Source organism: Camelus ferus, chromosome 18 (genome assembly GCF_009834535.1).
Source record: "Camelus ferus isolate YT-003-E chromosome 18, BCGSAC_Cfer_1.0, whole genome shotgun sequence".
NCBI lineage: Eukaryota > Metazoa > Chordata > Mammalia > Artiodactyla > Camelidae > Camelus > Camelus ferus.
In genome coordinates, this window is record NC_045713.1 from 6,544,630 (window position 1) to 6,553,833 (window position 9,204).

Sequence of the window (9,204 nt, forward strand, 5' to 3'; positions counted from 1 at the left end):
TTTATCAATAGAGGAGAGCTGGTACAGAGTCCAGGTGAAAAGCAGAGGAGTTTGAGGTGACACGGTGGCACTAGGGGCAGAGAGGAGAGTGGAAGATGGTGGCTTCGCGTGTGAGCAATTGTTGCAGGTGTAAGAAGCCATGAGTCTTGTGATGGGCCCTGGGGAGGGAGGTGCGGGAAGGAGGGGAGGATGTTTTCAGGTTTTGCAGGTCTGGGGTCAGGAGGGAGGGATCGGCTGGCAATAACTGGGGCTTATGACTTTTCCATACTGTTAGCGGATGGAGGGACCCCTAAATTAGGAGGCCACCAAAGTGTGGGTTCCTGCTGCCGACTGTGAAAGAATTCACACAGCAGAGGCAGAGGGACGAAGTGAATAGCTCCTTATTGCTCTGAAGGGGAAAAGGAAGGAAAGTGCTCAAGCAGGAGAAGGGAAGGAAAAGCACTTGAGGTGGGGATGGGGACAAGGCACTCCAGTTGGGAGCCGTCAGCCAAGATGGCTGGTAGGAGCAGCTCCAGCCCAGATCAGGCCAGGTGGACTTTTCTGAGAGGCTGCCACTGTCATGTCCTCTTTCCGGTTGTGATGGAACCAATCAGTCTTTGCTGGAATTTTTCAGTCCTTGTATGGACTTTTCCGGTTGTTGTCATGGCAATCGTCAACTGTCACGGGCGCTGGTGGGCGTGTCACTTAGCATGCTAATACATTACAATGAGCGAATAATGAGGCTCAAGGTCCACTGGAAGTCAAATCCTCCACCATCTTGAACTGGGTTCTAACCAGTTCTTGTTTCTTCTCTGCAGCTGCCTCCTGAGACTTAGATAAGAGTAATTAGTTTCTATTTGAGGGAGGGGCAGGGATGTGATCCTGGGAACGAAAAGGAAAGCTGCTTTTAACCGGAATGCCTGCAATCTGATGGACCCAGCATCCCTCCTAAAAAACCATCTCCAGAGATTCTGTTCAGTCATGAAAATTTTATAGGAAATGAAGGAATGATCTCAGTTACTCTTTGAGAATGGTCGTCAGAGTCGTTGCCATCCCCCAGTGCCTGCAGGCTTGTCCTCATCAACTGCTTGAGCCCGCTCTTCTGTGACTCAGGGAGGCCTGGGAGACTGCAGCTCTTCAGTAAACAAGAGGCAAGGCTTTTTTGTGGTGGTGAAGGGAGCGGCACAGGGTCCTGCTCCCTTTCAATACTTTCCCAATATATCTGTGGTTTTGATGAAGTCACCCAACAGTGTCCAAAGCGAGAAGAGCAGGGTCAAGATGGCATTATGGGGACACAGACAGAAATCCGCGTAAGAGAAAGTCCCAGGAGCCACAGCTGGAGAATGCTGCCCTTCCAGAAGGAGGAGAGGGTCATTGCAGGTGAATGCTACAGGGCAGATGGTCAGCCAAGCTGAGCACAAAAAACATGTTGGCACGTGTGTGTCCCTAAGTATGTGCACACACCTGCACATGTGTACAACCTCCATGTGTGCTGGTTTGTGCAGTCACGAATGGATTGTTGGATGCCTGCCTTGGCCAGACTGCATGCCACACACTGTGCAATATACAAAGATCAATCATATATGTTCCCCACCCACAGCAGTTTATCAACAAATGTAGGAGGTGAGATTTGTACATGATGCAATATGAGATAGACAAATGTCATATTAAATGTCAAATTAATTATCACAATGACCTCCTTTTACTGAGTATTTACCATGAGCTTGGCATGGAGTGTTGTCAGTGTAACCTGATTTAATCCTCACAGTAACCTGGTAAGATAGGTACCCTGATTGACTCAGGAAACTGAGTTATAAAGAGAGTGAATGTCACCCAAGGTCCCAGAACACAACACAGAAGAGGGAATGTTTGATTTCCCCTGGAATGGTGTGGCAGCGGTGGCAATCAGGAAGGCTTCCTGTAAGAGGCAGCATTACAGCAGCTGTCCTATCTCATCTCCCCAAACATTGAACAGTTGCTCAAAGTGCCTCTAGTGTGTGGCAGACCCCAGGAGGACAGTTTCTCCACCCTGAGAACAGGCTTCTGAGCCAAGTGATAACTCAGCTATAGCCAAGAGATAAGTGTTACCATGGAGACACATATGGGGAGGAGCAGGTGCTCTTGCCAGATGCTGGGGATTCCTCAAGATGACTCGAGGGAAGGCCTCTCACAGTGGATGGTCTGATAAGGCTGGAGAGCTGGGAGGTGGAGGGCAGTAGCCAGTGATGGGAGCGGGCAGGCAGAACACACTTCAGTAGGACCTGATGAGAATTCTGTAAGGCCGTAAGGTAATGGGGAGCCTTACTTTTATTAGGCCAGTTTGGACTTTGTTCTATAGGTACTTGGGAGCAGGGCAAGCAAAGCTTTTTCATTTTAATTTATACAAATAATCAGCATAATTGAAAATAACATTTAAAACTCATGTCACCAAATAACTTTAAAATGTAAACCACTTATATCATCATCATAACAAAATACCTTTTTTCCTACGTGTATTTCCTTTGGTCTCTGATAGGAGCATAGCTTACACAGTGGCCTCTATATATTTATAGACAGTCGGCGTGATTGTAGTTGGAGTGTGTAGATACTTCTTGTCTACTTGTCAGTCTCAACACACATGCTCTTCAGGACTTGGAAGTTCTCCTTTTTTGTTGATTCTCTCCCCACGGATTTCTCTGTTTCCCCGTCTGGATCTCCCATCATTCAGATGTTCCGTCTCCCAAATGGGTCCTCTAATTTTATCTTTTCTCTTATTTTCTATTCCTTTCTTTTTTTGTACTACTTTCTGGAAGACGACTTCTACCTAAACCAGTCCAGTCCTTGTGTTGTGTTTTTTCAAATCTACAGTCACAGTTTTAATTCATGAGTTCCTTTTTTTTTTTTTTTGCACCTTATTTTTCTTTCACGGAACCAATATCTTCTTTTTTTTAAATTTTTTTTAATGGGGGGAGGTAATTTTAGGTTTATTTATTTATTTATTTATTTAATTTTTAAAAACAGAGGTACTGGTGATTGAACCCAGGACCTCGTGCAGGCTAGGCACACACTCTACCACTGAGCTACACCCTCCTCCAGAACCAGTATCTTCTTACATCTGAGGGTATGGATGATTGTGTGTGTGTGTGTGTGTGTGTGTGTGTGTGTGTGTGTGTGAGAGAGAGAGAGAGAGAGAGAGAGAGAGAGAGAGAGAGAGTTTTCTTCATCTTGCACAGTATCTGTTACATCCAAGTTATGGTTTCCTTCCTCCCTCCCTCCTCTCCCTTCCTCTCTCTTTAGGTCACTGTAACATTTATTGTTTTATATTTTCAGATTAGCTTTCTGAGGTATAATTTATCCACAATGAAAAATCACTAATTTAAGTGTAGAGTTCAATGAGGTTTTTTTTCAATTTTTTATTGCAGTGTAGTTGATTCACAATCTTTCTTTTTTCTTTTTCTTTCTTTCTTTTTTTTTTATAATGGAGGTACAGGGGATTGAACGCAGGACCCTGTGCATGCTAAGAATGCGCTCTGCCACTGAGCTATACTCTTCCCCCTCAATGAGTTTTGACAATGTATATGGTCAAATAATACCAACACGGTCATGCTACAGTACCATATGAAATAAGGAGGTTGACATCGCCACAACACTATTAACAAGACCATAGACCTTATTCAGATGTCACCAGTTTTCACATGCACTCAAGCGTGTGTGTGTGTACTTTGTGTACAGTTCTATGCAATTTTATCACAAGTATTACCCCCATGTGACCACCACCATAATCAGGACACAGAACTCTCCCATCAACACAGAGAAACTGTTTCCCCATCCCTAACCCCTGGCAGCCCCTTTTCTATAATTTTGTCATTTCAAGCATGTTATACAAATGGAATCATAAAGTATGAAACCTTTGGAGATTGGCTTCTTTTCGCTTGGTGTCCTTGAGACACCCCTCCCTCCACCTTGTCGCATGAGTGTTAATAGTTCCTTTTACGGCTGAGTAATATCCCATTGTTTGGGTGCACCGCCATTTGTTTATCTATCTTCTCATTGGAAGACATTCAGATTATTTCCACCTCTGGTTTTTACAAATAAAGCTACTACGAACCTTCATATATAGGTTTTTGTGTGAACCTAAGTTTTCGTGTCTCTGGGATAAATGCTCAGGAGCACAGAAGCACAACTGCTTGATTGTAGGATAAGCCTATGTTCAGTTTCACAAGAAGCTGCCGAACAGTTTTCCAGAGTGGCTGTGCTACGCCCACCAGGAATGCGTGAGGGATCCGAATCTTCACATCATCATCAGCATTTAGTATTGTCAGGTTTTTTAATTTGAGTTCTTCTAATAGGTATGACATCTCATTACGATTTTAGTTTGCATTTGTCTGATAGCTAACGGTGTTGAATGTCTTCCACATGCTGAGAATCCGTATATTCTCTTTGGTGAACTGTCTGTTCTTTTACCAGATTGGATTTTTATTATTTTTTAAATTTATTTTTTAATGAAGATTGGCATATTTTATAAGGTTCTTTTTTAATATATATATATTTTATTGAAGTATAGTCAGTTTACAATGTTGTGTCAGTTTCTGTGCACAGCACAATGCTTCAGTCATACATGAACACACATATATTCATTTTCATATTCTTTTTCACCATAGGTTACTACAAGATATTGAATATAGCTCCCTGTGCTATACAGAAGAAACTTGTTGTTTATCTATTTTATATATAATAGTTTGTATCTGCAAATCTCGAACTCCCAATTTATCCCTTCCCACCCGCCTTCGCCCCACTGGTAACCATAAGTTTGTTTTCTATGTCTGTGAGTCTGTTTCTGTTTTGTAAATAAGTTTGTCTTTTTTTTTTTTTTTTTTAGATTCCACATATGAGTGATATCATATGGTATTTTTCTTTCTCTTTCTAGCTAATTGGATTTTTAAATTACTGTTGAGTTTCAAGAGCTCTTTATATATTCTGGATACAAGTCATTTGTCAGATTTGCGATCTGAAAATATTTTTTCTGCCAATCTGTAGCTTACATTCGCATCCTATAAACAGTGCTTTCTGCAGGGCAGAAGTTTTTTATTTTGATGAGCTCAGTGCATCAGGTTATTCTTTTATGTTCATGCTTTGCATCATGTCTAAGAAATCTTTGCCCAACCCAAGGTCACAATGATTTTCTCACACAGTTTCTCCTACAAATGTTTTCTAGTTTTTAATATACAGGTCTTGCATTTCGTTTGCTAAATTTATTCCTAAGTATTTTATTCTTTTTGATGCTTTTGTGAGTGAAATTATTTTTTAAATCTCATTTTTGATTGTTTATTGCTAGTTGATGGAAGTACAACTCGTTTTTACATTTTGATCTCGTATCCTATGACCTTGCTAAACTCATTTATAAGTTCTAGTAATGTTTTTTCTTTTTATTTACTCCATACAAGGCCATGCCATCTGTGAATAAAGACACGTTTACTTCTTCCTCTCCAATCTGTATGACTGTAATTATTTTTCTTTCCTTTTTGTACTAGCCAGAATCTCCAGGAATAGTTGAATGGAAGTGGTGAGAACAGGCATTCTTGTCTTGCATTTGGTCGTGGGGGAATCTTGCACCATCTGAAACCAGAACTAGTTTCTGCCGACGACTCTTCTCCCCTGAGTCTGGGCCACGCTTTCCTGCTTCTCTGGGAACCTTGGAGCATTTGGTGCTGGGGGTTGTTGCCCATGCCGCTGTTGCCTACCAACTAGACTAGCCTTAGCTATGGATTTTGTTTCCTGGGGGTTGTGAGGTCACTGACCTCTCTAGCTGGTTTTTCTGTCCTTATTTTTCAGTCTGACTTTGGGATTTCCCTATGTCTACATAGCTTAGTTGTCTGTCAGTCACTGATTTGGAGAGATGGTGTTCAAAGACCTGGAGCCCTATAAGGCTCCTTCCTTCTGCCAAGTGACCTGTGTGTGGTGGCCTGCGGGCACATTTGGGGTTCAGCTATACTCACATCTCCCCCGGCTTTTACTTTCTGCTGGGTTCCCTCCTTTTCCCAGAGGAAACCGATATGCAGATCTCATGGGATACTTTGCCATATTTACATCCCAGTTTCATTAAAAAGAGCCATTACATTCTGGAAGTAGCTATGCTGCAAAATAGTTTGAAATGAAATTATTGGGTAGTATTCACTTAAAAGTAAAATTATAGAGCCAGATTTAGCCTGAGGCTCTGGCATTTACTGCTCCTGCCATCCAGCGGAGCTGACAATGTGGGCTGGATGTCTGTGTTAGGTCTGTGTGTATCCTAAACCCATCAGGCTGGAGGTGTCCACTTTCACTAAGAAGCATGACTGATGCTTATCTCCTGCTCCAAAGGAATCATTCATACCTCCAGCTGCCCAGGCAAGTCTGGTTGCAGTCTCCAAATTTCTGCTCACCTTCAGCACGATAAAGCTGCCAACTCGGTGCTGATTTTCTTGTTGGCGTGAGTCTGAGATTCAGTCAGTCTTACAGCAACCAAAGTTGCTCTGAGTCACTCAAAATCCACCTGGTCACGGGCTAGCCAGCTTTTGTGGCCCAGAGCCATAGGCCCAGGATCAGATGCCCAGTGACAGCAAAACCTGCTTTGCAACCCAGGTTGATAGTAGGTTCTGTTTACCTTTTACACTCCTTGACCTCTCTGCTATTTTTTAAATTTATTTGTTTAAGGTCCTGGCGTCACAGTGGTAAGGAAGGTCACTCCTTGATAGTCAGAACCTTATAACATGTTGGGAATATCTCTGAGATAGAACTTCACTTCCGCTTATAGGCAGTACAGGTAAAATGTGTGAAGGGACATTCTTGACCTTGGTCCTAGATTCAGAAGAGAAGAGCAAATAGTAGAGGCTTCTGTTTTATTTTATTTTTATTGAAGTATAGTTGATTTATAATGTTGTATTAGTCTGGTGTACAGCATATTGTCTCAGTCATACATATACATACATATATTCCTTTTCATATTCTTTTTCATGACAGGTTCCTATGATCCATTGAATATAGCTCCCTGTGCTCTACGGTAGGAGGTGGTTGTTAATCTGCTCTGTACATAGTACTTTGTATCTGCCAGTCCAAGTCATAGAGACTTTTAAAGGTCCAAGCCAAGATTCCTTTAGAAAATTTCCACGTACAAGGTAAGGTTCCCATCTTAGTTTACAAAATGCCGTAGGCTTGAATATGTTTACGTGTAAATGTACACCTCTTGCTGCACCTATGAAAATAATCAGACCAAAATTAAAGGAGGCCTCTCTGACACTTGAAACTGTCCATCACTCTTTTCTCAAAACTCGCTCCTCTCTTGGCTGCCCCTCCTCCTCCTTCTGGGACCACTGCCTTCAGGGGCTTCCCTTCCTTCCTCTTCCACTCCCTGGTCTCTGGGAACCCAAGCAAGCCCAACTCCCAGCTCAATCCATTCTGAGCTGTCTTCCCACCCAGGCCCACCAGGGGGAGCTCTGCCCCTGCTGAAGCTGACTAGCCCCAGGCACAAACCTCCTCTCGTTTCTGGGCTTTGTAGGGTGCCTGCCAGCCTGTGGTGCCTCACCCATCACCAGAGGCCCCATGCCCCGTTATTCTTATACACTCTCCTCCCCTCAACCTCCCTCTTATACTAGGCTATCTCCCTCAAAGATTCCCCCTTCACAAGGCTTCAGGTGCAAAAATCAAAAAGAGCACCCAAAACACCATTCATCAGTGTAAATATTTTATGCAATATTTTAAAATAATAATTAGCACAACAATCCATAATAAATAAAATTTCAAAATTTTCGGTCCAGACAGAATCGGTATTACTGATTTTTCTTTTGGCCTCAGGCCTCAATCTAGCCCAGCCCAGGCGGGGTTTCACCCCCTACCACCGAGTAGAGGACTTCGCTTCTGTATTTGCCTCTCTCCTGCACCATCACCTTTCTCCTCTCCCCTGGATCCTTCTTTAGCATATTTCCCATCTTAAAAACAAAAGGAAACCAGTCCCCCCCCCCCCCCCCCCCGCCTGACCTCACATGCCCTATCATTCCCTGTCTTGTTTTTCTTTTTCTCTTGTACTGACTACAATTAGGCTTTTGTTCTCAACACTCCTCAGAAAGCGGCCCTGGCCAAGGTCACCAACGACCTTCACCTCGTCTGTGCTCCTCTTATTTGGCGGCAGTGGCGTCTGGCAGAGGAGATCACCCCCTCCTTAAAGCTCTTTCCCCTTGGCTTCTTGGTCTTCCAACCCTCCTGTTCCTCTTCCTGCCTCCCTGCCACGCCTTCTGTGGGTTCTCCCATCTTCCTGACTCTAAACATCAGAGACCTCACTCAGAACTGTTGCCTCACACTGCCCAGGGCAGAGGGAGAAGAAAAAGAGTCATAAATCTAGTGTTTAAAGCCTTTTAATAGTTGGCACAATCATTCAAGAGATTTAGACAAATAGCTGTCCCTTCCCATTGCAAGTGTTGGAAGAGGCTGGATCCTGGGGTAATTGCTAGTGGAAACACGAGCATTGGGGGAATGAGTGTTTCTGTCAATGGAACCTATATGACCTCTCCTGGGATACCATGATTTATAATACAAAATATTTATTTGGTCTTCATCCACAGTTCTTGGCACCGAGCTCCTAAAACCCTTGGAATTTCCTAAGTGATGAGAGCCTTAAAGGAGTCTTTTCTTAAATTACTGAGGTGACTTTTGGGCCCCACCTAAGATAGGTGGCTGATTGCCAGGAGCACCAACCAGGTTATGAGAGAATTGGAAAGGGGCTGGAAGTTGAGTTGATCATCAGTGGCCAATGATTTGATCAATTATGCCTATGTGATGGAGCCTCTGTAAAAACCCAAAAGGGCATGGTTTGGAGTGCTTCCAGGTTGGTGAACGAGAACTCTTCCTTGTGCCACCGTGCCAGCCCCAAACTTTATAGGGACAGAAGTTCCCTTGTTTGAGACCTTGCCCTATGTATCTCTTCATTTGGCTGCTGAATCATATCACTTAATGTCCTTTGTAATAAACTGGTAATCTAGTGAGTAAATGAGCTTCTTGAGTTCCGTGAGCCACTCCAAAAATTAATCCAACCAAGGAGGAGGTCATGGGGCCTTGTGCTTTATAGCCAGCCAGCCGGCAGTGTATACATAACAGCTTGTACTTGGGATTGGCATCTGAAGCAGAGGGCGGTCTTGTGGGAATGAACCCTTAACCTGTGGAATCGGACACTGTCTCACTTCTGACAGCTTCAGGAGTGAGTTCAATAGCAGGACA